Source organism: Lathyrus oleraceus, chromosome 5 (assembly GCF_024323335.1).
Source record: "Lathyrus oleraceus cultivar Zhongwan6 chromosome 5, CAAS_Psat_ZW6_1.0, whole genome shotgun sequence".
In the NCBI taxonomy this organism is placed as follows: domain Eukaryota; kingdom Viridiplantae; phylum Streptophyta; class Magnoliopsida; order Fabales; family Fabaceae; genus Lathyrus; species Lathyrus oleraceus.
In genome coordinates this window covers 200,327,591-200,335,898 of record NC_066583.1, presented here as the reverse complement: position 1 = coordinate 200,335,898, position 8,308 = coordinate 200,327,591, and positions in this window count along the sequence as shown.

The window sequence follows — 8,308 nt, the reverse complement described above, 5'->3', positions numbered from 1 at the left end:
CGCAAACGTACTTGTCTGTGAAACCTTAGGGGTGCGTACTACATTCAGGCCTTGCGGTGTGAACACAATAACCTTTGAATCAATCAAATCTTGCACTAAGTGCTTTAGAGCTCTGCAATCCTCGGTCGTGTGCATGGGTGCTCCAGAATGGAATACACAACTGGCATTCACATTGTAGCCATGAGGAAGTGGTGTTGGAGGAGGCCCTGGTTCTCACAGTCGTACCAATGAGTGCATAAGCAATAAAGGGAGAAGTCTATTATATGACATAGGAACGTGATCCATGTGCCTCTCTGAGTTCTTTGTCTTTCTCTAACTCTGATGAGCATAACTCCCTTGCTGATTGGGATATTGATTTTGCACGGGGTTACTCTATTTGGGTTGTGGAACAAAAAGTGATTGCTGACATTGAGCCTCTAAAGATCCAGGTTGTGGATAGAATCCATGAGGTAACTCTTGGTGTGGATTAGAATCATGCACGTTCACATGAGGGATCACCTCTGGTACAACAACTGGCCTAAGATAGCTCAACAGTACATTCATGAGATCCAAAGCATGGCCAAAACGACTCTTCAGTTTATTGAGTTCCAAGCACAAAGCTTTATGACTTTCCAGCAACTCGCCCATGGTAACTCGAGACATACTTCTAGCTTGAATAGATGTCAGGTAATCAACTTGATTGTAGCAGTTTCTTGACGAAGGTCAAACAATGGTGAGTTTTCTTGAATAGGTCTAATGAAATGCAATTATGCATGAATGCAACAGGTTTTATGTTCCCAAAGGAATGCATATGCTGAATGATGGCATGGCATGCAACATCATGGATCCAAGGGTTCACAACATCTTGGATAATCTGATGGTGAAGCTCAAGGTATGTTGAAGGTTTATTTCCCTGCAAGAAACAACCATGTCACCTCACAAGGTGAGTACTAAGACTTATAAAGATGCTTAGATTCACGGATCATGAGGCGAAAGTATCATTGTCGCCACAAGATAACTTGTGTGTTAATAATACCCTCGGGATGATCTCCTCTAAGTGAGGTTTCCCTCAACTTCAAAAGCCATGGGTTGTCTAAGGTCCTTGGAGTCATGGACTCTCCTTGGAAGAATGGTTGTAAGCACGAAATGACTCACGTGCCAGCAAAACTCCAAAAAAGAATCTATTTCAAGTGGAATGTTTGTGTGTCCCTCTCAAGACAACTAGGTACGATAGGTCAATACGAAGTCCCTCATATCTTATGTATACTCTCTAAGCTTGTGTATTGGGCTTTTCACTTTATAATATCTATCTCACAAGGTCAAAGAAAGATAATATATAACAGGAATATATAATAGGAATGGATAAATAAAGCAAGTAATAATAAAGATAAACATCCAAGGAAAAGGATGCATGCAAGCTAGGCTTGACTCGCTTATGGGAACTCCATATTGTCCCTAGTAGTGTCGCCAGCTGAAGTGCCGCGAAAAATACAGAGTCGCCACCGGATTTTATTTATTCCAAAGAAAAGGGAAAATAGCGATAAAATCCCAAATGAGAGAAATGGTCTCGCAACTAAGAGCGGATTCGGAAATCGGTTATGCAAGGGGAAGGTATTATTGCCCCTCACATCCATGGTACTCCATGGGAACCACTTGCTCGTATCAAATGTGTATGGATGTTTATTTATCTATAAATTTCTTGCTACCGGGAATAAGATGAAAGAATAAGATAGGAGAGAAAATAAGTTTTAATTTAGTGTGCTCGTCAAGGATTTGGGCCCTCGTGCCTACGTATCCCCATACGTGCAATAGGGAAGTCATAGCTTCGTAGTTCGGTTCAAAAATGGCATATTTGTTTGGTTGCTTTTACTGAACAGTATTGACATTCGTGTGCTACTGTTCACTTGCTTGTATACTCTATCATGGGAGCGGAAAGTATTTGCTTGTTTGCGATAAAGTGGATATGCTTGGTTCGCACTCTAGCAGTTAAACATTACTTGCTCGCACATGGAGGATTAAGCTTCGCTCACGGTAGAACGGAAGTAACACGTCCGTATTGAAAGGTTTTTAGTAGAAATCCCTAAGGCAAAAGATGATTTGATTTATTGGGGTCAATTTTATGCATGGAGACAAGCATCAGACCCTTGGGCTGGATACAGTCAACGATCCAATAACTCGGGAGTTGAGAGGACAATGTTGTCCTAACCACTCTTTTTCATCCAAAAAAGCGATTTGAATTGTGAAAAGAATTTGGCAAGTCTAATCATTGGAACTTAGAGGGAGACAATTCTCTAACCCTTGACTAAGTACAGTAAACAATCAGAGTACTTGAGAATCGAGAGGAAAATGAAGTTCTAACTACTCTTTTTCTTCCTCATAGCACCTAGATCTAACTCGTTTGAATCATTAGATGTTTTAAGGGGAAAAGTAAAGTGTCGGGTCCTCAGGCTAGGTACGCCCGACAACTGAATTACTTGAATGTTGTGTACAAACACGTACACCCCATTTGGCATTCCAATTTGTTATGAAAATGGTTTTGAAAAAGGAACTTGATGTTGGATCAAGTATTTGAATTTATTATGAAAATAGTGTATGAAGAATAGGAGGGAGATAAAATAAGGTTGAGAAGAGAATGGAGAAGAGATGTTAGAATGGATTTGAGAAAGGAATGTAGAAGAGATGATGGAAGGGATCATGGAACAGATGGAGAATGTTTGACGTTGGATCAAGCATCCACATTGCAATGGTGTGAGTTTTTATTCGGAAAACAACTTAACGTTGAATCAAGTACCTTTTGTGTCTTTTGAAATGTTTTATTTATCGTTTTGTATTTTATGTTGTTTTGATTATCATTGTTGTACCCCTAATTTTGACCACTTTCTCAGCTAACTCAGAGTTTAGATTACTGACATGTCCAAAACTCCTTACAGGCTATCTGGTCAACCCAGAGACTTAAAAAGTTAAAGGGGGACCCTTTTGACTTTTTATTCTCCCCTAAGGAGTTTGATCTTACATTAGAGTTTAATTGCTATTTTAGATTTTTTTTCAGGGTATAGTTTAATTTGTCAAGCTAACATATAATTGTATTAACTACTTAGAAAAACATATAGTTTGTAATCTATTAGAAAATACTGGTTAAAGTCATTTGGTCATTTGTTTAGTTAAGTAATTAGGCTAGAAAAATTATTAATTATTATTGACTAGGATGATATTTTAATTAGTGAACTATCAGAGTTTAAAATAGTTAAGATTGTTTCAAGGTTATTGAGATATTTAGATCGTTATCATATATATTTTCCAAATGTACTATATTTCAAATAATTGAAATAGAATAGTTGGTAGAAGAGTGTGTGTAAAGGAGTTGTGAGTGTGAGAGGCCATCAGTTCAAATCTTATGTTTCTTACTTTTAGTAGTTTTTCCCTTTTATTTGTTTTACTTTATTTCTAACTTTTCTATTCATTTTCAAAACTAAAAAAAAACACAAAAATTACATTTTTTATTATTTAATTATTATATTTCGTATTTTTATTTAAAGCATATTTTAAAATATTATTTTTCCATGAAAATCATGGTTTTATGAATAAAATCTAAAAAAATAAAAAAAATAAAAAAATAAAATCAAAATCTTTTATTATTATTAGGGAATTAGCTTATTTTTATTTATTTAAAATATTTTTTCATCTAAATTCACCAAGCCATGAATCCATCCAGATTCATTGACTTTGGCTTTAAGAAATTGAGAAAATCAAGTTAAATTAAAATATTCCTAAACAGTTCAATTTCATTTAATTTTTTTAACCTAATTTTACCTATAAATAGTACCCATTTTTCACTAGGGGTGGCAAACGGGAACGCTTGCCCCGTTTAGGCCCGCCCCGCAAAAAAGTGAGGACGGAGCGGGGAAAGTCCGTGGGCACTGCACTCTTTAAGCCTAAAAATGCAAAAATTTATGTAAATACATGTGCCCGCAAAAGTCCGTGAAAAAAACGGGGCGGGACGGGGCGGACACATTTGAAGGTGAAGGCCTAAATCCTTGGTCCGCCCCGCACAAAAGTGTTTTGCCACCCCTATTTTTCACACTTTTCACTATCCACAATTACTAAATCCAGTATTCTAAAGTTGTTGCTCTTCACATTGCGGAACAACAACACCAAAATCCTAAAGTCTCCATCATCATCAATCTTTTTAAAAGGCGCGAACGAAGAAGATGAATTACGAGAAGGCTATGATCAAAAACATAAAGGGCAAGAAAGAATAACAAAAAAAGGTTGAATCTTACTGCTTAATCGGGGACAATCTCCTCCCCGTAGGTCGGTTTCCCTTAACCGGGGATAATCTCCTCCTCGTAGGTCGATTTCCCTTATTCCCTCACTTATATAACTATTTGATATGTTGTTTCTTATTTGATGTCTAATACTTGCTTAGGGTATTGGTTTGTTTTTATTATTGTGGATCATGTTAATATTGATTGTGTTTGAATAATTATAAGTATTTTAATATACACCATTTCTACACACTTTCTCTAAAAAAGACTTCTACCCAAAAAATAATAATATGGGATAAAATCCTAGGATTTTAAGGTATAAAAAAATTATGGTATAACTATGGGATAATTTAGGGACAACTTTGCGATAATAAATAGGGATAAATTTTTAGGGTTTTATGGATAAAAAATTAAGAATAAGGGATATAAACAAGAGAGGAGGGTGAGAATTAGGATTCATTTGATCATTTGAGGCAATAGAGAAAAAGAAGAGGAAAAGTAAGGAGAAGAGGGGAAGAACAAGAGAGGAGCTAGGGTTTCCAGAAAATTGAAGAGGTAAGGGGGGAATCCTTATTATTATGGGTTAGTGTGATTGGGTCAATGAGTAGAAATATATTTACGTTGAATTCCCTAAAACCTAACAATTTTGATGAGTATTCTTGATTTGTGGTGATTTGGTTGTGTTAAAACTGCAAATTAACGTTATATACTTAGAGTATTGTATGAGTTATAATTTTTTGAACGTTTGGCTTTTTACGGAATCGAAATCGGAGGTCCGAAAGTCCTTCAACGATGGAAAATGCAGAAAATTCTGCATTCTGTTTTGTGTTAACGCAGGAATAGCATTCTGTTTTGCGTTAACCGGTTAACCAAATGTGTTAACTGGTTAACACTGTTGAAAATATGTTAGAAAGTGTATTCTGTCTTGCGTTAACCGGTTAACCAAATGCGTTAACCGGTTAACACTGTTGAAATTTGCCAGGACGTGCATTCTGTGTCGCGTTAACCGATTACCCATATGCGTTAACCGGTTAACACTGTTTGAAAAGTGAAAATTTGAGATTTTAAATGTTGTATTCGTTTTGGAGTGAAATCTAATTGTGCGTATTTGATAATTCGTTTATATATGGTGATATGTGGAATGTTAAGATGGTAGAGATGATCTTAATTGCATAATTGTGAATGATATATTGTTATGAATGTGTATATGTATCATTGGTGGATAATTCATAGAGTTGAGTTATGGTGATATGTGGAATGTTAAGATGGTAGAGATGATCTTAATTGCATATGTATTGGTATTTATACATTCATTCATGGCATGGTCGGCTTCATAGTGGAAGCGGTGAAACTGTGGGTTCACATGATATTAGACGTTGATCCTTGAATGGAAATAGGCGTAGCAGACGTTGGTCCTTAACTGGAAATAGGCGTAGTGGCTTTGATCTTGTCTGGATCGGAAGCGTGGCTTGGATTCTAGATATTGAATCGGAAAACGGTGAAACATTGGGTTCACATTGAGGTACCGCATGCATAGAGTCACATGTCTTGCATTGAGTCACATTAGAGTTATGTGATAATTGAGTGTATGTATTGTTGTGATTGTGATGTGTGTATGAGATATGGTAATTGAATTTGATGATGTTTGGATACATAACTCGGCAAAATATGTGATTATGTGATAATTGTAGTTATGTGTATATTTGGAGAATATAAATTGGATTTGAATATTGTACTCCTTGAGTTTTGATGGATGTTGAAACATGTGAAATAAATGTTAGTTAATATTATTGACATGGTTATACAAGGTGTGATAAATTCCGTTAATTGTTGATTTAATCATTGTGCCTTATTATACTTCTTCATAATGATTTGAATTCTCACCATTTCTGTTTGAATGTTGCCTTTACATGGGCATCGTGCAGATACTCAGAAGTAGTATTGCTGAAGTAAGTGGAAGGTAGCTTATTCGAGATTTAGCTGGAGAGCTTCCGTATTCTAGTTTGGAGACTAGGTAGTGAGTCAATGCTCTGGTCATGTAACACTGGGTAGATTAGTAGTATTGAACTCATATCTTATTTGGATATGCATTATGTTATTACTTGTTTTATTTTATCTTGAGGAGATTATTGAGAGATGATCATGGTATGGGACATGGATCATTTTATGAAATGCATGAGTATTCATTATTTTCCGCTGCGAACGCATATTCTTGAATATTCATGATAATTGATATGTGTTATTTTAAATGACCAGGTGTATGGTATACTGATGACGAATGATGTTTGGTTTTTGAAAGCTTTTAGTTTTTAAAAACGTTGATGTGACGCCCTTTTGTTTATATGTGTGTTTATTTACTCTGATTATATGTTAAGTATTTTGGGGTAGAAAAGGGGTGTTACATTAGTGTAATGTAACACCCCTTTTCTACCCCAAAATACTTAACATATAATCAGAGTAAATAAGCACGCATATAAACAAAAGGGCGTCACATCGACGTTTTCAAAAACTAAAAGCTTTCAAAAACCAACATCATTCATCATCAATATACAATACACTCAATTATCACATAACTCTAATGTGACTCAATGCAAGACATGTGACTCTATGCATGCGGTACCTCAATGTGAACCCAACATTTCACCGCTTTCCGATTCAATATCTAGAATACAAGCCACTACTACGCCTATTTCCAATTAAGGATCAACGTATGCTACGCCTATTTCCAATTAAGGATCAACGTCTATGTGAACCCACAGTTTCACCGCTTCCACCATGAAGTCGACCATGCCATGAATGAATGTACAAATACCAACACATATGCAATTAAGATCACTACTACCATCTTAACATTCCACATATCACCATAATTCAACTCTATGAATTATCCACCAATGGTACATATACACATTCATAACAATTACACTATTCACAATTATGCAATTAAGATCATCTCTACTATCTTAACATTCCACATATCACCATATATAAACGAATTATCAAATACGCACAATTAGATTTCACTCCAAAACGAATACATCATTTAACCGGTTAATGCAAAACAGAATGCACTTCCTGGCAGATTTCAACAGTGTTAATCGGTTAACGCATTTGGTTAACCGGTTAACGCAAGACAGAATACACTTTTTAACATATTTTCAACAGTGTTAACTGGTTAACGCATTTGGTTAACCGGTTAACGCAAAAACAGAATGCTATTCCTGTGTTAACACAAAATAGAATGCAGAATTTTCTGCGTTTTTCATCGTTGAAGGACTTTCAGACCTCCGATTTCGATTCCATAAAAAGCCAAACGTTCAGAAAATTATAACTCATACAATACTCTAAGTATATAACGTTAATTTGCAGTTTTAACACAATTAAATCACCACAATCAAGAATACTCATCAAAATTGTTAGGTTTTAGGGAATTCAACGTAAATATATTTCTACCCATTGACCCAATCATACTAACCCATAATAATAAGGATTCCCCCCTTACCTCTTCGATTTTCCGGAAACCCTAGCTCCTCTCTTGTTCTTCCCCTCTTCTCCTTACTTTTCCTCTTCTTTTTCTCTATTGTCTCAAATGATCAAATGAATCCTAATTCTCACTCTCATCACCTCTTATATACTAGTATTATATTTTTAATTTATTTTCTTAAATAAAGTAAGAATTATATTTTTACAAATAATTAATTGGGATAATTTTAGGGATAATGTGGGAAAAGATTATGGAATAAAACTCTAGAATTTTAAGGGATAAAAATTTATGGGATAACTATGGGATAATTTAGGGATAATTTTTGGGACAACAAATAGGGATAAATTATTAGGGTTTTAGGGATAAAAAATTAGGGATAATGGATATAACCCTTGGGTTTATATAATTACCCTTTTAATTTATTTACTTAAATAAAGTAATAATTATATCCTTGCAAATAATTAATTGGGATAATTTTAGAGATAATATGGGATAAGGTTATGAGATAAAACCCTAAAATTTTAAGGGATGCAAATTTATGGGATAACTACTGGAAAATTTAGGGGATAACTTTGAGATA